Source organism: Lissotriton helveticus, chromosome 12 (assembly GCF_964261635.1).
Source record: "Lissotriton helveticus chromosome 12, aLisHel1.1, whole genome shotgun sequence".
NCBI lineage: Eukaryota > Metazoa > Chordata > Amphibia > Caudata > Salamandridae > Lissotriton > Lissotriton helveticus.
In genome coordinates this window covers 579,445,015-579,469,059 of record NC_136073.1, presented here as the reverse complement: position 1 = coordinate 579,469,059, position 24,045 = coordinate 579,445,015, and the positions used below count along the sequence as shown (strand labels likewise).

At 49.6% G+C, this 24,045-nt stretch overlaps 1 protein-coding gene and 1 long non-coding RNA gene across 2 annotated transcripts in view; one reads left to right on the top strand and one right to left on the bottom strand.

The window, feature by feature from the left end:
* LOC144799643 (uncharacterized) overlaps positions 1–5,847 on the bottom strand; it is an 89,536-nt gene extending 83,689 nt beyond the window's left edge. The window contains exon 1 of the long non-coding RNA XR_013603852.1: positions 5,721–5,847. This is a non-coding gene — a long non-coding RNA (uncharacterized LOC144799643). The remainder of the gene's footprint in view (positions 1–5,720) is intronic.
* LOC144798063 (uncharacterized) overlaps positions 1–24,045 on the top strand; it is a 793,010-nt gene that overhangs the window by 712,200 nt on the left and 56,765 nt on the right. The window lies entirely within an intron of this gene.

Genomic DNA, 24,045 nt, shown 5'->3' with positions numbered 1-24,045 from the left:
TGGCAACGACGGTGGCGATTCGTCGTCACGCCTGGTTGAGGTCCGCCAATTTCTCGGCCAATGTCCAAAACACACTTATGGACATGCCGTTCGATGGCCGTCGCCTCTTTGGCGACAAGGCAGTCCATGCGCTTGAGCACTTTAAGGACTCCAGGGCTACGGCCAAGTCCTTGGGACTCTTGGCCCCGCGCCAGCAAATGGCTTCCTTTTGCTCCTTTCGTGTCCAAGGAATGGGCACCCCCACACGTGCTGCCAGCCACGCACCGCAGACTAGTACACAGCACGGTGGCGGCCATGGAAACCGCTGTGGCGGCTGTCGGGGACAACGGCAAGGCCAGTCCACACCTGCCCCTGCAGCATCCACCTCAAAACCTTCCTAGTCCGTGCTTTCAGGCCCATGTGACGCCAGTGGGGGGCATGGTTTGCCATCACCACCTTCACTGGCACACTGTCACATCGGACAGGTGGGTGCTGCAAATCGTCCGAAGGTGCTACTCCCTCCCCTTCGAGGCAACCCCTCCAGCCATGCCACCGCAGTACCACTGCGTGTCGGGGGATCACTTGCAACTTCTGCAAGAGGAAGTTACGGCCCTCTTGGCCAAGGGGGCCATCGAGCGCGTTCCTGGGCCAGAAGTAAGATGTGGTTGTTACTCCCACTACTTTCTGGTACCCAAGAAGGGCAAAGTGGGCCTACGCCCTATCTTGGACCTACGGAACGTCAACGGCTTCCTCCGGAAGGAGAAGTTCAAGATGCTGACATTGGCTTAGGTCTTAGCTGCCCTAGACCCTGGAGAGTGGATGGTAGCGTTGGACTTGCAGGACGCTTATTTTCACATCCCCGTCCTGCCGGCCCACCGGCATCACCTGCAGTTCACGGTAGGCCTAGAGCACTTTCAGTTTACCGTGCTCCCCTTCGGCCTTACCAGTGCCCCACGGGTGTTCACAAAAGTGATAGCAGTGGTCGCAGCTCATCTGCACAGGTTAGGGATTTCAGTCTTCCCCTACCTCGACGACTGGTTGTTGAAGGCGTGCTCGCCCCAGACAGTCGTCAGCCACCTCCAGACTACGGCCGACCTCCTGCACCTGCTGGGGTTCACCATCAATGTGCCGAAGTCGCACCTGTGTCCCTCGGAAGCTCCTCTTCATAGGAGCGGTTCTGGACTCTGCGCAGTTTCGGGTTTATCCTCCCGAGCAGCGGGTTCGGGATTTTCAGGCTCTGATTCTGATCTTTCAGCCTTTATCCCGAGTCTCGGTCAGGTTGACGCTGCGGCTTCTGGGGTTGATGGCCTCCTGCATCCTTCCGGTGCATCACGCCCGGTGGCAGATGCGGGCTCTGCAGTGGGACCTGAAGTTTCAGTGGGCCCAGCATCAGGGCAACTTGTCCGACCATGTCTTGATCTCGGAGGGCACTGCAAGACAGTTGCAGTGGTGGCTCATGGACCGCGATTGGGTCAGCGGCAGATCCCTCTCCCTACCCCAACCGGAGCACGTAGTTGTGACGGGCGCGTCCCTCCAGGGCTGGGGGGGCCACATGGGAGAGGCGGAGATCAGAGGCCTCTGGTCTCCGGCGGAGTCCCGGCTCCACATCAACCTTCTGTAGCTGCGGGCTATCCGACTTGCACTGAAGGCATTCCTCCCCCTGTCCGGGGGAGTGTAGTGCAAGTGTTCACAGACAACACCACCGCCATGTGGTACTGCAACAAACAGGGTGGGGTCGTGGAGCCTATGCCAGGAGGCTCTGCGCCTCTGGCAGTGGCTGGAACATCAGGGCGTGACCCTGGTGGTTCAACACCTGGCAGGTTCTCTGAACGCCAGGGCGGACGAACTCAGCCGTCGGTGCATGATGGATCACAAATGGCGTCTGAACTCGGACGTGGCGCAAGGTCTTTCAGCAGTGGGGAAAGCCTTAGTTAGATCTATTCGCCACAGAAGAGAATTCGCAATGTCATCAGTTATGCGCTTTGGAATTTCCAAGGCGGCACTCGCTCGGAGACACTTTTCATCGCGAGTAGAGTTGCGGTCTGTTGTACGCCTTTCCGCCTATACCACTTCTGCCCAGAGTGCTGAAGATCAGGCGCGACCGGGCCCAGGTTAACCTTCTGGCTCCGGACTGGGCACAGAGGTACTGGTATCCAGAGCTACTCAGTATGTCAGTCGATCCCCCTGTTCATCTGCCTCTTCAGGAGGACCTTCTGTCGCAGCAGCAGGGGACGGTACTCCACCCAAACCTGTCCAATCTCCCCCTACAAGCTTGGAGATTGAGCGGCGACAGTTGAGGCCATTTGACTTGCCTCCTGAAGTCTGTAATGTCATTCTGGCAGCCAGGCGTCCCTCCACAAAGTCGGTATACGCCTGCAGGTGGAACAGATTTGTGGCATGCTGCACAGCAAAGGCTGTGGATCCTCTCTCTGCACCCCTTTCTGAGGTTCTCCTTGTCCTTCTTTCTCTTGCCCAGCAGGGCTCTGCTCTGGGCACTTTCAAGGGCTACCTTTCTGCCCTTTCCGCCTTCTTAAGGCTACCTGATAAGCCCTCTTTGTTCAAGTCCCCAATTGTAAATAGGTTTTTGAAGGGCATCATGTACATGTTTCCTCCTGTACCTTTCGTGATGCCCCAGTGGGACTTGAACCTTATACTTACTTACCTTGTGTGCCACCTTTGAGCCACTCCATAACTGTCCTCTCCGTCTTCTTAATTTGAAGACTGCTTTCCTGGTTGCCATCACCTCTGCCAGGAGAGTGAGTGAGCTCCAGGCTCTTTCTTCCACACCTCCTTTCCTCTCTGTCCATCGGGACAAGGTTGTGTTGCGGACAAGACCCTCTTTCCTGCCCAAGGTTGTCACGGCCTTCCAATTCGGGCAGTCCATCACCTTGCCCACCTTCTTTCCGCATCCCTCGAAAGAGGAAGAGGCTCCACCGTCTGGACCCAAAACGTGCGCTCTCTTACTATCTGGATCGCACATGCCAGTTCCGGGTGGATGACCAACTTTGTTGGTTACGCGGGCGCTAAGCAGGGACGGGCGGTGCACAAGAGGACCATCTCTCTGTGGATCATTTTGTGCATCCAGGCGTGTTACTCCTTGGCTAACAAGGAACCTCCTGTTGGGCTGAGAGCTCATTTCACTCGGGCCACGGCGACTACAACTGCCTTGGGCTGAGGGGTGCCCTTGCAGGACATTTGTCAGGCAGCTACGTGGGCCTCGCAGCACACGTTTGCGAGACACTACTGCCTGGACAGCCAAGTCCATCGGGATGGCTTCTTTGGCCGTTCCGTCCTCCAGGACTTTCTGGTGTGATTATTGGTATGCAGACCCACCACCGGGGTTGGTATTGCTGGGGTATCTATTCTAAGGTAAGGAATCTATCACTAACGTGTCTCTTTCAGATGCACAAGTTACTACATTTAGTTAGTGATAGATTCCTTACCGACCTGCCCATCCTCCCTGTTCTGCGAACCGATATCTAGGGTTAAGGTCATCCCCTTTCAGGGCCCTAGTTTCATGGCACCAGTGTTGGTTCTATCATGGCTCTGCGTATCTGGTGCAGAAAAGCGGTGTATAAGAACGGACGTCAGCACGCGGAGGCGGTGTCGAAGTACTCCGACGTCATCACGACGCGGACGCGGAGCCGCGGACGACGCCTACCGACGCGCATGGGTACTGCTACGCCAAAGATTTCCGGATCCAGTCTGACGCTTGGGGATATTCTAAGGTAAGGAATCTATCACTAACTAATTCCTCTTACAGATATATCGTTACACAAGTAGTAACTTGTGCGTTAGTGAAAGATTCCTCACCTTAGAATATCCCCAGGCGTCCGACTGGGTCCGGCAAGTTTTCATCGGCAGTACCCCTGCACGTTGGAAAGTGGCGTTGTGCGGCTCCGCCTCCGTCACTGGCGTCGTAGGCGCCAAGATGACGTCACGGAGACTACTTAGGCGCCACCCATATGCGTTGAAGTTAGTTCTTTCTTTTTCCGCGCCAGCAGGCGGAGATCCGGTTAGAGCACGCACCCTAGTCACTTTTTGACTATACTTTTGAGACTTTTTGTCTCTTCCTTTTTTGAGTCTTTGACTCCTGGTGCCACATAGGAATGCCTGGGTTTAAATCCTGCAGGGCCTGTCGCCGTACGATGTCGGTGGCCGACCCCCATGGCGTCTGTCTCTACTGTCTGAAGCGCAACCAGGACTCTGTCATGTTCAGACTGTCCGCCATGGCTCCGAAAGCCTTACGGGAGCGGTTCCGTAAGCTGCTGGAGGCCCGGAAGTAGTCTCTGCACCCTTCGAGGTCCAGGGGTCGATCGAGGGCCCGATTGTGGAGCCATCATCGCTCCTCGGGTCGAAGTCTTCCCACTCTGAATAGGGTAAGAGACGTCATAAGAAGTCGTCGAAGCATTTCTGCTCTCCGACGTCCCCCCGTCCATCTCCGGACGCGGAAGAGGGGGCTGGGGGTCACAACCCCCTGCTCCTTTGGAGCCTGAGTCCTGCTGTCTACCCGCCTTATCCAGGTCCGTCGGCGACTTTGGCCCAGGTGCAAGATTTTCTTGCAGCCATGGACTGCCTTTTCAGGCTTTGGGCTCCAGCCGGCACGCCTTCGGGCCCCGCGGTCCTAGTTGAGGACCTTCCTTTGCCGCTGCCGGCTTAGCAGGGGGTTCTGGCTCCGAAGTGGGTTCCGTTCGTTCCGCCACCGCCTTTGCCCCGTTTTCTGGACCATTTTGCCCCTGGTTGGGACCCTAATTGGGACACGGAGCCGAACTGGCGCCGTTCGACAATTTGTATTCCTCTATCCCTGTCCCACCTCCGCAGCCTGTTCCATGGGCAGTGGAAGAAGAGGACGTCTGGGAGGGATCGGAGGACCCTCTCGCGCGGCAGTGTGGGTCAGAACAGGAATGGACAGAAGTGTCAGTGGAGCGCCGTTCTCAGGATCTGCGGGATAATTATTTATTTCCAACTCCAGGCAGCTCCAACTCAGAGAAGCTATAAAGGCACTGAAGATTGGGGAGGCCAGGTGAGGGAAGGGAAGGGAAGGAAGGGAAGGGAACAGAGGGGAGGGAGATCTGTAAAAGAAAATAACAAACACAATACACCAATATGTCTATATAAAGGTTAGCCAACCTTTTGGTATCGCTGTCTTAAGTGTGTTCCAAAATACTTCCTTAAAACACACAATTAACACTAGAAGGTTGTGCAGGCTAAGAAAGAATGTAAACAATAGTACAATAGACCATATTGGATTCTAATACTGCTTGAGGCATGCAAATGGTGGAGTACAGAGGTATCTTAGTTTATGCACTAAGAGGAACAGTGCATGCAAATGCAGGTTAATCACAGGCGCGCTTGTTACATCACAAGCGCTTTGTAAATGCGTAGTTAGTGCAATCAAAGGAACACGAGCGCACAGTTAGCAAGCTGGTTCGTACCATATGACCCTTAGTTTCAGATATCACCAGCACTCTACATGAATCCCCCCCCAAGGAATACACAGCGCACTTGTTCAATGTTTCACAAGCGCGAGTAACAAATGCCCAAACTAAATAAAAAAGAACTTTGCCGATAATGACACTTATTCTGTGGCCAGGACTAGTATCCCCAAACACGTAGAAAGCACTAATAGCTAGAATCAGGGATAAACAGCAATAAACGTTTCACCGCGCCGCAAGCGGAAGTACCTTGCCGGCCGGTAAAGAGGGTGGTAAATTTCACCTTTCAGACTGGGCCGGTCTTACCTTGCCTCACAGTGCAGCACTCGAATGCAAGGGGAGGACAAAAATCAGCCTTAGCAGCACGGCGTCAAACTTCCTGCAGCCGCACCGCGACACGTCTTTTTCAGCCGAAGGATCCTGAATAGTGAGCACCGAGATACGTGCTCATGCTGACTCATGCAGTCAGTATTCAAAATGGCCGCCGCTTTAGACTTCTGGGGCATGTAGTACCCTTGAGGAAAGATAGGGTAAAAACACACAAGGGCTACAAGGAAAAAACAGAGGCAACTATAAACACAGAAGAGACATAAGGGCCTATATCCCTTAGCACAGAACAAATCTTTCACAACATTAAGAAATACATTTATGTAAAAACCCTTCAGTGCACAGTGCAGCGCCACCACCAGCGGGACAGCGGGGCAGAGAAACGGGCCTTGCCACAAGGTAAATTAGAGAACTGGCGCCGAGGACATGACCCCCATTTCGTTACAGTGCCAGAGGGTTGGGTGGGCCCTAGACTGCGCAGCCCCATGTTAACAAGAAGAGCTAGAGGATGCTGGTGGCCTTGACCTCTCCTCTGACCCTGGGTTTCTTTCTCCTCCTGCTGTGGCCACGGAGGAGCGCGCTACTAACACTATGGTGCTCCTTACAGCAGGTGAGGTCCTTGACCTGTCTACAGTGACCCAGACCAATCTCCTCACTGAGGTGCTTCAGCCGGCAGCAAGCTTTTTGGAGCCCCTGCTGCATTTCAATGAGGCCATAACTGACGTCTTGATGGGCACCTGGTCTAGACCAGCCACAGGGGTCTCTGTGGATAAGAATGTGGCCAGGCGCCATCGTCCGGCCCGAAGTGACCCTGCTTTTCTGTCCGCCCACCCCGGAGAGCCTGGTCATCCAGGCCTCCACTTCCCAAAGCGCATTCTCTACCACTCCGCCAACTAAGGAATCCAAGAAGCTGGAATTAGGCAAGAAACTGTTTTCGTCTGCCAACTTAGGGCTGCGGTCAGTGAACACTGTAAGCCTCTTGGGCTGCTATTTCCATGCTGTGTGGGACACATTTGCGCAGGTGCTGCCTCAGTATCCAGAGGAGGTCGGACAGTGCTTTCCCAAGCTGTTGCGGAGGGGAAAGATGCAGCAAAGTTCGCCATCAGGTGTGGACTAGACACCTCGGACTCACTGGCTAGGGCAATTTCCACAACAGGGGCCCTCCGTCGCCATGCCTGGTTGCGGTCCACTGGTTTTTCATGGGATGTACAAAGCTCTCCTATGGACATGCCCTTTGATGGTACTCTCCTGTTTGATGATAAGGCAGATAGTGCGCTGGAGCATTTTAAGGACACCCGGGCCACGTCCACAGATGGGTGGCAGGATTCGCCATCACCTTCCTCACTGGCATTCCATTACCTCTGACAGGTGGGTGCTGCAAATCGTCCGAAGGGGCTACTCCCTCCCCTTCAAGTCTGCCCCTCCAGCCATGCTACCTCTGTTCCACCGCATGTCGGGGGACCATTTTGCGCTTCTCCAGCAGGAAGTCACAACCCTCTTGGCCAAGGGGGCAATCAAGCGCGTTCCTGGGCAAGAAGTAGGACGTGATTGTTATTCCCACTACTTTCTGTTCCTCAAGAAGGAGAAAGGGGGCTTGCGTCCTATCTTGGACCTCAGGAATGTCAACCGTTTCCTCCGGAAGGAGAAGTTCAAGATGTTGATTATAACTCGGCACTTGGCTGCCTTCGACCCTGGAGACTGGATGGTAGGGTTGGACTTGCAGGATACATATTTTCATACCCCCGTTGGAGGAAGGTGGATATCTGACTATATGGTTACCCCCACTTTTTGCTAGTTTTCAACTTATTTGGACCGGGACCCTGCTATTCAGGGCACCAGTCCATCTGCTTTCTCTTTAAAATGGACTCCATGTACTTTAGGTACATACCAGATTGGTTACTGGGTCACCCTTGTGAGCCCCTGTATATGGTACTCTAGGTACCCTGGGCATAGGTGCACCCTAGGCCTACTAGGGGCTGCAGCAAATATTGTGCCACCCCTGGTTTGCCTTCCAAACTGACACCACAGGTCTGGTCTTACAGCCTGGGTAAGGTGGTGTAATCCCCCCTTACTTAGATATAGTATACCTATATCTACCTTATATATAGACACATAGTAACCTATAAGTCACTCCTTTGGCAGGCCTTGACAATCCTGGAGACAGAGTGCTTGGTTTTATGTGAGAGGGTGCCCTAGCATGAGCTGAGCCCCTCTGCAGCTTTCGGAACCATCTCTTATAGCTGTTCTATGATATAGCCATACCATATACTCTTAAGTGCATTATAATCCTCGCGGTTAATGCCAACTTTGGTTTGGCTTTATCAAAACATGTCTTATAAGGTATCAAACACTTTGGAATACTACTCCCCTGCCAATTCTGGTGGCGGGGGTTAGCATTCCACCCTACTAGACGGAGAAGACATGTAGTTACTGTTAAACCCGGTTAAAGTTGAACAGCGCCCCAGCATCACAAAATGGATGCTGCTCCACAGACATGAGTCTGCCCTCCTGCTGCTGGACGAAACTCCCGCAGGGGAGGCCTGGACAATGTTTCCTGCCCAGGAAGGTGCTAGCACCTCCCCAGACAGGCTTTAGTGTATTGGGGCAGGGAGGGCTGCATTCAGTGAATGCATTCCAGACACTGCCTGGGGCACACAAGGTACTCCATGCATTTCCCAGTTCAAACCGGTGCTGGGGCACTCTAGAGTGTCCCTGCTCTGGCGTGCAACTGGACAAAGGGGAATTGGTGTAACCACCCCCTCCCCAGGTCCACCCATAGGAGGGACCTTGGAGTTAGTCCAACTCCTAAACTTACTAGAAGTATAGAACCCCCAGTCCCTAGGACTTTAGATTACCCTGGACGAAACTCTGCAACATATATCTTGGACCTTCGACATTCCATATCGAAGACAGAAGAAATCTCCCTTGTGGTCATGGAGTGACCACCCTGTTCAAACGGGCACCAACAGCATCTTTGCTAGTCTGCATTTTCGAGGCTCCTGCCGGATCCCGAAGAATCTGCGACACAGGACGCGGACTTCCAGACATCTGACGCTGACCTGCGCTCCCATCAAAGCTGAGACCTGTGGCAGACACGAGAGACATAGGACCGGAACTCCTGGAGATCCTGCATTTTGCTACCTGCACCGACTTCCTGAGGTATCCCGAAGTTGTGCATTGGGGTGCTTGAAGCCCCAGCCCGAGCACCTTTTGCACTGAGGCCCACACTCCACAAGTGTCCCCTGGGCCCGCTTTATGCATTTCAGCTCGACGCGTCTTCGCAGTTCCTAGTCCGTTGGCTAGTGAGCCCCCAAGAAGACCAATCCTTGATTTACTTTGCTTTCCTGGTTGCTCCAGGCTTGCTCCAACTTCTCCCCTAAAGAGAAGTTCCTCAGACCTTGCTGGTCTGCACCGAAGCCAATCTCGACATCCTGGTGTATTGCGTTTGCCAAGGCTTGTTCGGTCCAATCTGGATACCGACACCGCAGTCATCTAGATCCTTCGTGGGACAGCTCGTATCCTGCTCCTGGTAGTCGTGGACGCCTCCTGGTCTTCGTGGCTGAAGAAACCAGCTTCACCTTTTTGCCTGAAATCACCCGACATCTGGTGGCATCTTCCTATCGCCATCCTGGTCACTGGGTAGTGGCCCAGACTGTCTCCTCTGCTTTCAGGTTCTTCACATCTCCGATCCACCCGGACACTTTTCCTCTGGTTGCCTGCAGCACTTCGCAGCTCTCCATTGGAATAGACGACGAAACCCGACACCAAAAGGCACCTATGCACCTGGCTTCCCTGGGTGAGGTAACACGAGTACTCCGGTGCTCCCTTGGGTCTTGACTCTCGAAGTGTCCTAGTCCAAAAGGGTTCCATCGTAGTTCACCTAGAAGTGTCCTTAAATTGTAAATTTGTAACTTGTTAGTTTCTCATAGAAAGTCAATGGTAACCCGCGGCTGTGTTTAGACACTGCACGTGTCTCCTGTGGTCCTCCTACATCCTAACCTTGGATTGTTCCTAGAAGCCCCAGTGATTCCACAGGCCCCAGGCCTGCTTTCTAACTCTCACGTAGTTCTTATACCACTATTTTAGTATATGGTTTGTGAGGCCCCTAGGGCATAACTTATACTGTGCAACTTATCGTATGCTAATTAATTAACTTGTATTGTACTTTTACCTCTGACCTCATAAAGAGTGCAGAGGGGTTGTGTTTAGAACAAATACATATATATTTGATACATACCTTGTGTAGTGTGCTTTCATTTGGAACTCAAAGGATTATAAATGGTAAAACAACTTGCTTAACTAGTCTCCAAGTCTTAGCCTGAAGGCTGCTCTCCACCGCTACCACTAGGATAACTTTCTATAAGGTTGACTTTATAACCTACCATCAATAAGGGTCGATTGGACTGGTGCAAGGTGCCCACTAGAATAGTGGACATCATATACCAGGCCAACTTCTCACACCCGTTCTGCCAGCCCACCGACGTTACCTGCAGTTCACGGTAGTCAAAGAGCACTTTCAGTTTCCGTGCTCCCCTTCGGCCTTACCAGTGCCCCTCGGGTGTTCACGAAAGTGATGGCGGTGGTCGCAGCTCATCCGTGCAGATCAGGGGTTCCGGTCTTCCCCTATCTCGACGACTGGTTGTTGAAGGCGGACTCGCCCCAGGAAGTAGTCTCCCACCTCCAGACTACGGCCGCCTCCTGCATTTGCTGGGTTTCTCCATCAACATGCCGAAGTCGCAGCTGAATCCCTTTTTAGAAGCTCCCCTTCATCAGAGCGGTTCTGAATTCGACGCAGTTTCAGGTTTATTCTCACGAGCAGCGAGTACGGAATATTCAGGCTATGATTGCGATCTTTCAGCCTCTATCCCGGGTTTCAGTCAAAATGACCCTCTGGCTCCTGGGCCTCATGGCCTCCTGCATCCTGCTAGTGCAACATGCCAGATGGCATATGCGGGCTCTGCAGTGGGACCTGAAGTTCCAGTGGGCACAGCATCAGGACAACCTGTCCGATCTCGAAGGGCACTGCACGACAATTGCAGTGGTGGCTCACGAATCGCTATTGGGTCAATGGTAGATCCCTCTCCCTTCCTCAACTGGATCACACAGTGGTGACTGATGCGTTCCTCCTGGGATGGGGAAGCCACATGGGAGAGGCGGAGATCAGAGGCCTCTGGTCTCCGGCGGAGTCCCGGCTCCACATCAACCTTCTGAAGCTTCTGGCGTTCCAACTTGCACTGAAGGCATTCCTTCCCTCTGTCTGGGGGAAGTGTAGTGCATGTTTTCACGGACAACACGAACGCCATGTGGTACTGCAACAAACAGGGCGGGGTTGTGGACCTATGTACGGAGGCTCTCTGCATCTGGACATTGCTGGAACATCAAGCATTACCTTGGTGGTTCAACACCTGGCAGGTTCTCTAAATGCCAGGGTGGATGAACTCAGCCGCCGGTGCATGGCATGATAGATCATGAATGGCATCTGAACTCTGACGTGGCGCAAGTTCTCTTTCTGCAGTGGGGAGAGCCTTGGTTAGATCTTTGCCACCGAGGATAACGTGCAATGTCATCAGTTCTGCTCGTTGGAATTTCCATGGCGGCACTCGCTCGGTGATGCTTTTCGTCACGAGTGGAGCTGCGGTCTGTTAACGCCTTTCCGCCTATACTACTTCTGCCCAGAGTGCTGAAGAAGATTCGGTGCGACCGGGCCCAAGTCATCCTTGTTGCTCCGGTTTGGACACGAAGATACTGGTATCCTGAGCTACTCAGCATGGCGATCGATCCCCGATCCGACTGCCTCTTCGGGAGGATCTTCTGTCGCAGCAGGGGACGATCCTCCACCCGAACCTGTCCAGCCTCCACCTCCATGCGTGGAGATTGAGCGGCAACAGTTGACAGCTATCGATCTTCCTTTTGAAGTCTGTGATGTCATTCTGGCAGCCAGGCATCCCTCCACTAAGACGCTATACGCCTGCAGGTGGAAAAAATGTGTGGCATGGTGCACAGCAAATACTGTGGATTCCCTTTCTGCCCCTCTTTCCGAGGTCCTTCTGTTCCTTCTCTTTGCCCCAGCAGGGCTCTGCTCTGGGCACCATCAAGGGTTATTACTCGTCCATTTCTGCCTTTCTAAGGCTTCCAGATCAGCCTTCTCTTTTCAAGTCCCCGGTTGTTAATCGCTTCCTGGAGGGCATTACACACATTTCCTCCCTTGCCTTTCATAATGCCTCAATGAGACTTAAATCTTGTCTTGACCTATCTGATGTGCGCTCCCTTTGAGCCGCTTCATAACTGTCCCTTACGTCTTCTAACTAAAGACCGCTTTCCTGGTAGCTATCACCTCTGCCAGGAAAGTGAGTGAGCTCCAGGCTCTTTCTTCTAAACCTCCTTTTCTCTGTTCATCCGGACAAGGTGGATTTAAGGACTCGTCCATATTTCTTGCCAAAGGTTGTTACGCCCTTCCACTTTGGGCAGACCATCACTTTGTCCACCTTCTTTCCGCCTCCTTCAAAAGAGGGAGAGGCTCCACCGTCTGGACCCAAAACATGTGCTCTCGTTTTATCTGAAGCGCACACAACAGTTCCGGGTGGATGACCTACTTAATTTTTTTTGTCTTATTAATTTTTTTAATTTTCACGATATACTGTACATATGACACTTACAATACACAAGTAGAACACAAAATGGAGACACATCCGCATATCATAGCACTTGCTCAGTTTGACCAATATACAAGAAACAAACAGAATAAAACACACAAAAACACAAAAAGCAAACCAATCACACACTTGACTGTGTCTGCCTTTTTACATATGACAAAAGATGAGACGAAATGACATTACATCCAGTATATGGCATATAGGATTATGAATTTTCGACTTCAGTTGAACCTTGCTGAGAAGCAGTACGTTAATGTCACTAAGGGCTCCCAAATGTCGTTTGGTTTTAAGGACGTTGGTAATTCCTCCGCATAAAGGGCTAAATTTTCTCTACAGTGCGACAGATCCTTAAGCCACAATTCCATTGTAGGGCACACTGTACTATCCCACACCAACGCCACCCGTCTCTTAGCAACAAGCAATGCCACTCTTGCTAACCAACCGATAGCACCGTTTAGGAAGGGAACCAACCCCAGCAGACATATTTGTGGAGAACACTGCAACATTATCCCAAGAATCTTTGATAGTGTAGTAGTCACTGATGCCCAATACTCGGACAAGTCCAGGCTAGGTGCTAGAAATCTGCACCCAGTGCCCCGCAACGTTTGCAAGCATCTGTGTCTCTGAGCCCATATTTAAAAAGCATATATGGAGTATAGTAGACCTGGTGCAGGTATTTAAAATGTATAATTCCGAGGATTCCCTTAGAAGTGAGGGCGCTAGTGAGTTGGCAACAGTTATCCCATTCCTTCTGCGTGAGTGGTGGGTCGAGATGCACATTCCAGTCGTCTAGGCTCCTGTTGTTGCTCTGAGGTCTGTCCTCCGAGCAGCTTGATATAACCTAGTTATTAGCTTGTGTCGTGAGGGGGCAACGAAGAGTGTGTGCAATGTCAATGCTTCGGGTGGTTCAGTGGGGAATGTAGGGTGGTGAAACTGCAGCGCCTTCTTTAATCTGTGTACATAAAACATAAACAGGGGAGTCTTATTCTGAATGTAGCCATGTCTGCAACAGACAAAAAAAGCGCCATTTGGAAATACATCCTGCAGCTTAGATATTCCCACTTGCTCAAATGTACGCAAGGCACCCTGTTCATGTGCCACAGACACTCGAATAGTAAGCTACAGGCAATAACGAAGAATATAAAGGGAGTTTTCCCGCCATTCGACCCAATGCTTGCCAAGCGGCTACCGTAGTGTGAATGGTGTTAAATGTAGAGCGAGTGGACAACCTGTTAGAGTTATTAAGGAGCTCAGCGGGATAGGATGGGCATCCCAATGTTCTTCCGCCACGTGGGCGGGTGGATGACCAACTCTTTGTTGGCTACGTGGGTGCCAAAAAAGGTTGGGCCGTGCACAAACTGACCATCTCTCGGTGGGTCGTTCTGAGCATCAAAGCATGTTACTAGTTTGCTAAGAAGGAACCTCCTTTGGGGCTCCGTGCCCATTCTACCTGGGCACGGCAGCCACTACTGCCTTGGGACACGGCGTCCCCTTGCAGGACATCTGTCAGGCAGCTACGTGGGCCTTGCTACCCAAGTTTACCAAGCATTAATACCTTGACAGTCCGGTCCGGATAGACTGCTTCTTTAGCCCTTCTGTTCTCCGTGACTTTCCGGTGTGATTTGGTTTGCAGACCCACCACCGGGGTTGGCATTGCTGGGGTATCTATTCTAAGGTAAGGAATCTATCACTAATGTGTCTCTTTCAGATGCACAAGTTACCACTTGTGTAACGATATATTTGTAAGAGACATTAGTTAGTGATAGATTCCTTACCGCCCCACCCATCCTCCCCGTTCTGCGAACTGATTTCTAGTGTTACGGTCATCCCTTTCAGGGCCCTAGTTTCAGGGCACCAGTGGTCAGTTTCTTGCAAGGCTCTGCGTTCCGGGCGTGGAAAGTCGTGTACAGAACTGACGTAAGCTCGCATGGGTGGCGCCTCAGTAGTCGCCGTGTCATCTTGGCGCCTACGGCGGACGCGGAGCCACACGACGCCACCTTCTGACGCGCAGGGATACTTTCTATGGCAAGGAAATTATCACTAACGTGTCTCTTTCAGATGTCTAATTTGCACCCTGCCACCCCTGTGCTGCAGGTGGAGTATGTTTGGTGCTGCTTTGCACCCCCCCATGCTAACCCCCAAAGCTTGGCCGCTGATCTATCACTAACTAATGTCTCTTTCAGATATATCGTTACGTAAGTAGTAACTTGTGCGTCGGGCGCCCAATGCTTTTCGGTCAGGATTCTTCTGTCAGCAAAGAGGCTGTAGGTTGCAAGAGTAAGAGCAATGACAGCAGAGGTAAGTTGGGATGCAGCGAGTTGTAGGGACACCATCTGTTCAGCTCACCAAGACCCAAGGGCTTCGGATGCAGGTGTGCTTTTCGACATCGGAGTTTTCTTACCAGAGCCAGTCGCGGGGAGCCACTGAATTCGCACTGCAGACTCTGTCGTGGAGGTCAGGAGAGGTAAACCAACTCTGGACACTAGGTCCGTATCGCCGGGGAGACTTCACAGCACAGGTGAGCCTCTGACTCTGGCTGTGGGTGTCTGGTGCAGAGTGGGCAGGAGACGGATCTGCCTGGATCCGAAGTCTTTGGAGTTGGTTTCTTCTGGACAGGTCCTCTGCCCTCTGGAGATTGAAGTCTTTATTGAAGGCAACAGCCCTCCTCAGGGTTTTGGAGGCCGTTGTTGCAAGACCGGTCGTAGGGTCATCGAAGTTTGAGACAGGCCGGTAGGGCTGGGGCCAAGGCAGTTGTCTTCTGGCTTTTGCTGCAAGTTACCTTCTTTCTTAGGTAATCGCAGCTCAGAGGGCCAGGCCTGGGGTATTCACATAAATACTAAATTTAGGTGCAGTTTTAGGGGAGTAGCAAGTAGGGCCAATGCGAACCTTGCCTGTGGTGACTACACCCTCTACTATGCCACCCTTCTGTGGGAGGCAGCATAGAAATATCCCTGATTCGTGAGGCTCTCCCATACGCAAGTTGGTGTGGACTAAGTTATGCTTCACCCCCCACCCCCACCTTATGTGAGGGTTTGGCAGAGGTGTGCTCACCCATCATTTTTAATTGTCCTGCCAGTTTACACACAAATTGTGGGTATAAATCAGGTGATGCTGTCTACTGCTAGCTGCAGAGGCTGGTGTTGCATTACAAAGGTGGCAGGCCTTTGAAGCTCTGTGTAATAACGAGGAAACACAGCACGCAGGAATTAAGGCGAGAGGCTTTATTCTTGAGAGAAATAAAAGGCCGTTCCTTCTCGTAAGCCTTGGCCAAACAGTCTGCCCTGGAATCTGGAACCCACCCGGTATCTCAGATTCCAGGTGAGGTTAGTAGGACACCACACATCCCCCTTTGTTAACAGATAAACAGCAATAATACAAAAAATTACGAAACAAAATTAACATGAATATAAGATAATGTATACAGGAATTGCATATCAGTAATAATAATAATATACAGAGAAATATCACTTGCCCAAATGATAATCTTATACCAGACCGAATGTTTACGTGGTCTTTGCACATGGTGGCAATCTGGATTTCCAAGCTGTGGAGAAATTGACTTCCTCCAATTTATTCTATTGCATGAAACCTTGGGAGACAGCGTAACCGACGAATCAAGTCTTTTCACTTGGCCACATCCACTGAGGAACTTTCACCACCTTGGATAAACTCCAAACATTCCCGTCCGATAGTTCTACTACCTGACAAATAACTCTGACCACTTTCGAAGGATGAGAACCGTGACTCACCAGATTTAACAATCCTACCTTTATTCAGTCGTACCCAATCATTGAGCTTCACAGGAAAATTAACAACTCTACTGTGACAGTCTTGAGCAGACTTAGATTTGTCGTCTTTACTACACAACAGATCTCTCATCCATGCCTGACTCGTTGCACACTTTTCCTTCCCCTAATTTTTTTAAATGGAGAAAAATCACCCATACTTCTAGGAGTATTTCTGTAACTCCAAAGAATTTCTCTGATGGCTTGATTACAATTCTTCCCATTGGAAATTTCCAATTGTAACCCCTCCTTAAACACTTTGATCCACCTCTCCACAATTCCATTACTCAGGTGATAATAGACATAAGAACATTTTTGAACAATGCCATGACCATCAAGAAAACTTTTCTTCTTGGTAGATGTTAATTACACCCCATTGTCGGTAAGAGATTCGGGGAATCCTTCTCTTTCAAACACATCATTTAAAAACTGAATCGGAACTTTCGAGGTAATATTAGGAACCAACTTAATATCAGGCCACAGAGTTGATTATTTAGTACAATGGCATTATCAGGATTGTGACCCAAACACATCGGACCCGCTATGTCCAAGGAAACACATTGCCGCACACTGGACGGTCTGAAGATGGGAAGACGATCATAAGAGACAGTCTTTTGGGATTTATAATTAATGCAACATTCAATGCAATCCCTGACCTTGCATTCAATGGATTTATCCATATCTGGCCACCAAAACTCACTTCTAATTCTTCTTTTCATACTAGTAATGCCTGGATGTCCGTCATGTGCCATGTCTAGGACAGTTTTTGTAAATCAACAGGTACAATAAGGTGCAATCATCTCATTAACACATCATTCTTTAAAGATAACTCATGAGCTACCTGAAAGAAGGGAAGAAGACTTTCTGACAAGTCGGCTTTTCTAGTTCACGAAGAATTGATTGCTTAACTTATTTAAGAACAAATTAATTGTCACATGCGAATCTCCACTCATCCTCCTGTACGCAGCTGTTGGATATCTCACAAATAGAAATCACATTTTCTAAATCATCATCCTCTTCAACCACATTGTCATCAGCCACTGGTAGGCTTGACAGACAAACCGCTCCAATGTTTTTTACCCGGGGAATATACTCGACTTTGAAATGAAAATCTTGCAATTTGTATTGCCATCTGGCAATTCTTGTTGTGAATCTACCACACCCTTTTGTTGTAAATAAATCTACTAAAGGACTGTGATCAGACCTAACCTTGAAAACCGTGCCATAAACATATTTTCGAAAATATTCAGTACCCCACCAACATGCAAGAGTTTCCTTTTCTAGAGTAGAATATTTGCATTCAGCACCCTTCAATGGTCTGGATGCAAAGCCGATTGTGACTAAATGACCATTTTGATTTTGCATTAAAACTGAACCCAAGCCGACATTACTGGCGTCAGAAACAATTACATTGTTGGAAGTATTAAAAGTGGCTAAAGCAGGTGCAGATGCAATGCCATTTTTCAATTGCTTGAATTCGCTAACACAATTGTCATGCCACAAAAATTAATTATTTTTCTTCATTAAGGTTGTCATATGTACAGTCTTGTCAGCAAATAGTGGTACAAATTTTGCATAATATTCAGCAAGACCTAAAAAGGATCTGAGCAGGCCCTTATTTTGAGGATCAGGTGCTTGTTCAATTACCCTAATCAAATTTTGCTCAGGAGGAATACCATGTTTGTCAATGGAATGACCTAGGTAATCAACAGATGATACCCCAAACTTACATTTGTCCTTGGTTAAAGTCAGACCATTGTCTTGTAATATGCACAAAACTCTATGCAGTATATCAGTATGTTCTTTTGAATCCGATGCAAAAACCAGAATGTCAGCTTGGAAATATATTACATTTTCAATTTTTTTTAAAATAATTGTGCATCAACCTTTGAAAAACATAGGCTGCAGATATTAACCCAAAAGGCGTTCTCTTGTACCTGAAAGCCCCTTCAGATGTGAAAAAAGATGTGAGATGTTTGCTATCCTCATGAAGGGCAATCTGACGGTATGCGTTCGACAAATCAAGTCGAAAATATTGAGGCACCTTTAAGTTTTGTAAACATCTCACCAACATTCGGCAGAGGGTGTCTGTCTACCCATACATTGTTGTTGAGATCTCTTAAGTCAACACACAATCTGACTTTACCATTTGGTTTGTGTGCGACAACAGGGGATAACCATTCTGATGATTTAATCTCCTCAATTACATAAAGATTACACAATCTTTCAAGTTCTTCCTTGACCGTTTCTCTTAAGTGTAAAGGAACATTCCTAATCTTGTGAACTTTGGATACAGCACCATGTTTTAGAATGAGTTTGTGAAGAACATTTTTAAGAAGGACTAACTTGGCAGAAGAAAATACACTGGGAAATATTTTTTCCCACTCAGATGCAGGATCGATTTCAACATGAAGAATAAAATAACTGGTCAGGATGGTTTGGATCTAAAGTGATCATAAGATTTTTGTTGAGGCCAACCTAAAATACATGAGCCTTCTCTTGCAACGTACACTTTGGATGAAATGGATTTACCTTTAAATCTAAGAGTAGTTGTGAAAAATCCTAACACATCAATGGGTTTTCTTCCATACTCAGTCAGTTTGATATCTGGAGGTGATAAACGTACATCGGGAGACTCCGTTAACCATTCATCTCCTATAAGAGTATGTCTGGCACCAGAATCAGCCATAACTCTCACATTCTTGTCACCAATTACAACAGTGCAAAAAGGAACCTCTTTCATATTACTATTAACTTCATAAACAGCTAATGGAAATTAATCATCATCCTCAATATCACGACTAACTACTTTCACTTGCTCAGCATGTTGGTTCTTATTGTCACTACTCTTATTCTTAAATGTGATCTTGTTTCTACACATCCTAGTGTAATGTCCTTTTAGTTTACAATATCTGCATACTTGACCAATGGCAGGACACCTTTTGTCTTTGGCTAAATGACCAGGAATAACACATTTGAAACCGATATATTATTTTCTTTCTTGGTTGAAATGTGTTTTGGATTTTGACTTGCTGGACTTGGCTTCATCAAGGTTAGACTTTTTGATTAGATAAACTTCAGAAACCTTCTGTTCCACAAGTTCTTTTAATCCTAGTTTCATATCCCCAAAACGATGAGCTATATCAATAGCCTTGTTTAAAGTCAAATCTTCAGCAGCTAACAATTTTTCTTGAAGCTTAACATCATTGCATTTGGGTGCTAAAATTCTCAAATCATTGACAAAAACGTCTATTGATTCACTATTAATAGAAAATTGTGACGACACACAACCTCATTGACTTTTATTATATATTGTTTATCCAGTTGTTTAATAGCCTCTTCAAAAACATCAATATCCTCATCATCCGATGACTATGTATGATTCAAAGTAATTGGTGGTAAATGACTTAAAATACACCTGCCTTCTGCACCTAGACAGTTTTAAAATGGCCAGTTTCCTCTTTTCAGTATAATCACCCCCAATGGCTTCAATATATGCCTCTATGCCTTCCTTCCATTGTTTCCACTCTAAAATGGGTTCACCGGGAGAGGCTAAAAATGGAGCAGGTGCATTAAAACCTTCCATAATGAAGAAGGAACTTAAAGATGGCAACACACTGGTTTAAATGCTACACTGTATCACTGGCGTGCGCGTCACCGAATAGCAAAGTTGCAGATGAGCAACACGAAGAAATCACTGCCAAAGGAAACAAGTTAGCGCTCTAGACTTTGTTGTGATGCACGCGCATGCGCGATTGATGAAACAAAAATTTCCGAGGCACAGAGATCACTTGCCCAGTTGTAACACACTGTAGAACTGAGTGCCAAACTAGCATTTCAAAGAAGAGGAAGAGTAGTGTGTGTATCACTATGGATACACCAATCTTGAAATAATTGAGGTGCAAATGAGACTGTTTATGCTCAATTAATATCTTGAAATGAGTAGCATAAGTTGTTGGGCTGTTTAAACAATGCAATTAAGAAAGGTGTGTGCATCACTGTGTAAGCTTTGGGGGTTACACTTGTCAGACCTCATTTATTGACCTCCTTGGCAACTGAAGAGGTGTGTCTGTCACCGAAGATGCAATAGAGACACAGGTTGACATTGAAATGAATGTCAAGATCGCTATCTTGCATCAAAATGGCTGCTACATTACGTGAATGATGAGCCGAGGCTTCCCAATGAGACAAAATGGCCGCTTTCACACAGGATAGTGTGACGCTATGTCACAGCGTTTTGAGGCCACGGGACGTAGTTTGCTGCAATGACTATGCAATGGTAACAATGGACTTTCTGCGCTCTAGATTAATTCAGTGTGCACGCATGCACGAGACAGCTGCGGACGACAACAAAGCAGCACTCGAGCTCTGTGCGCGAGTGGACACGAGAGGAAAACACATAAAAATTGTTGTCTCATCGATTGTTTCAGAAAAACTGAGTTTTCACAACGGAGGTTCCAGTGTCACCACAAATGCTTCGGAGATACTCCCAGAGACACCACAGGTCATGGAGAAAACTGATGCTTGATCTGCTCACTGCAGGGCTCCAGGCTTACCAGATAGTTTTCCAGTCGTCGCCAGTGTAATAACGAGGAATCACGGCAAGCATGAATTAAGGTGAGCGGCTTTATTCTTGAGAGAAATACAAGTCCGTTCCTTCTCCTAAGCCTGGGCCAAACAGTCTGCCCTGAAATCTGGAACACACTTGGTATTCCAGATTCCAGGTGCGGTTAGCAGGACACCACACTCCCCTCTTAAAACACTGTCCCATTCTTGGGGAGGAGGTATAACACCTCTGCCGAGGATGTGCATTGTTTTTGGTCCCAGAGAGTAGGGGCTTTCCTCTCAGGGGTCCAGAAATATGTTTGATGGTGGCTGGCTGCCTAAAGCCGGTTAAAGACCACACCGGGGTTGGTAGGCATTCAGGGATACATGGATACATGGCACAATGAATCCCACACTGGCATCAGTGTGGGTTCATGGAAAGGAGTAGTTTGGTACCAAACACTCCTATGTTTGACCATGTGGCATATAGCAGGAATACGTTTTCTAAAGATATTAATTCAATTCTCGGCCTTCCGCAGCCCAAATAACAGGGGTAATTTTTGCGCTTTTGAAAATCTATAAAGCACAGTGCATCCCAACAGCAACATGTGGAGCGAAGGTCTGGGGGCTACACAAAGAGTAACAGTACCCACCTTTAAGAAAACAGATTCTGACAAACTTTAGGGAGCACTGATCTCCACATTCTGTAGTAGTGGATCTCTGTGTATAGTCATAATCTAGTGAATAGTCCCGCTCATGAGCGTGGACCCCGGAGCAATCAAAAATAATCTCTTAAGCTGTCTAAAAATGCAGTCCTGCAAAGACACTTAAGTGAGAATTTAAAGACATATAATGCAACCTATATCCACAGGCTACACTGTCCAGTACTTCAGCTAGACATTCCACATTCCACCAAAAAACCACAACCAGCACAGCTTGCCAAGTTTTCTTCACCGAGAAACTTCCCGTTTTACCAGTAAAGCCTCAGGAATGATAGAGAGGAAGAGGAGGACAGACAAGCCCCATAGGCTGCTATTATGTGGCTCAAAAAGGGATACCGTGCCTTTAAGAAAACTTTCTAGAACTTTCTCAGTATCCCAGAATGCCCTGCAGGTCCCTTTTACTTTCAGTTCTTTTTTCTGGCTCCAGCTAGCTGGACCCTGGAGCATTGAGCGCTCCCTTTTTTAGGTTTATTATAACTTTTTTGCACTTTTTAAGTGTGTAAGTGTTTACACTTGACATATTTTGGTGCCCTCTTCCTCTTCTAGTGTTCTGAGCAGTTTCTTTACCAAAAATGCCTGCATTATTTGATAAATGCCCGGAGTGCTCGAGGAAGAAGACCAAGTCGGACCCACACTCTGTGTGTATCCTGTGCCTCCCTTCTACCCATCTCCCTGAGGAGTGTGAGATTTGCCAGTCCTTCTCTTCAAGGACCCTGAGAGACAGAAAGAAGATCAGGCTCCAAGGACTGGAATAAAGGAGGCTACAGAGTCAAGGTGGGTCTGGGCAGGCTGGATCTGCTTCCTCTGCCCATGCGGAGGCCTCTGGGGGGCTCCCCAGCGTGAAGAAGGCCAGAAACCGTTGCCGTTCTCCGTCGACGTCGATACCATCGACGACGGCATCGAGAGGTATGACGGCGGTCTGCTCCCCGTCTCCCCAGGGCTCTGGGTCGAGGCGACATCGACGTTCGGCGTCATGAGGATTGACGAGGCCGACGTCTAAGTCGCTGACGAAGACCTCGTCGACGTCATCTTAATCACCGGCGGCGTCGTTGACACGTCGACGTCATGAGGATTCCATACTGCATCGGCGCTCGCCGTCGAGGCGACACCGCCGTTCTCCCTCGGCGTCGACTCAGCGCCGCCGGTCGACGTCGACCCGACGATCAGCGTTGAAGGAGGCGCTCGCCGCCGAGACAGCGAAGCCCGCCATCAAGGCATAGGTCGTAGACGCCGAAACGGCGTTCCTCTGTGTCGAGGAGGCGTTCTCCGACGCCGAAGAGGTGCTCGGCACCTAAGAGGAAGAGATCATCCTCCAGGAGGCGTTCTGGAGCCAGAAGCCCTTCCAGATCCTCAGGGGCGCGACGTCTGTCACCGACAGGGGGCGCTGCCTCTCGGTCGTCTACACCGAGGAAGAAGCCGAGGGAGTTGTCAGGCTCCGTGTACTCTGAGGGGTACACTCCTCCCAAGCCGAAGTCAACTACTCCTCCTCCTCCACTGCCGAAGGAGCCACCTCTGCGCACTCCTCCGCCACCACCTTCTCCTGTGCCTCCACACGCACCGCCACGACCTCCGAGGTCGGTCTCGTTGCCGCACTTTCCTACGCCGCCTAAGGGAGCACCTCGGCAGAGGTCCCCAGTCAGGCCGCCGCCGCAGGTTCCGCCACAAGCACCTAAGCCTAGAATACCCAGATCTCGCTCCGGACGGAGAGGAAGATCAAGGAGTCGCCGGCGCTCCTCGACAAGACCCAGGCGACGCCATAGGAAGGGTCGCTCTAAGTTCAGCACTGAGTCGTCCAGCACAAGGGATTATTCCCCAACACTATCATAATCCCCTCGGACGAGGATTTCCCCTGTGGACGACGTGGTCTCCTTTCAGGAAGTCTTGCTGAGGGGTGCGGCCAAGCTGGGCATCCAACTGACTGTGCCCACGCCTACGACCTCCGTGATATTTGAAACTCTCCACAAGAAACACCTATCGAGGCCTCTGTTGCCCTTGGTGCCTGGCTTGGTGGAGCCCGCCATGGAACTCTTCCTCACCCCGGCGGTGACGAAAGCAGCCCCATCCAGGCTACTCAAGAAGTATAAAGCTCCTGAGGCAGGCCCGGCTTTCCTCCGAGTGGATCGAACCCCGGATTCCGTGATTGTGACTGCGGTGAGGAAGCAACACGCCACCACCCCGTCCTCCAATGTGCCTCCGGACAAGGAGAGTCGCTGGTTGGATTCAGCGGGCAGGAAGGTGTGCGGGACGGCCGCTACCTCTATGAAGGCTGCCAGTGCATTGGCACTGTTGGGGCGCTATGATCGGGCACTGTGGGAGTCCCTCCAGCAGTTCGCCGACCTCCTCCCACCACGGGAAAAGGAGGATTTCCTGAAGATCCTGAATGCAGGATTGCTGGTGTCTAACCAGCTGATCAGGGCAGCTGCAGACTCGTCCCTCCTGGCAGCCCATGGGTACTGCCATGGGGTTAATCAGAGGCGACACGCTTGGCTCTAATTGACGTCACTGAAGCCTGAGGCCCAGCAGAGGGTGGCTAATCTGCCCTTTTCGGGCGAGACCCTCTTCGGGAAGCACGCCGACGATGACATGGCCCGCATGAAGG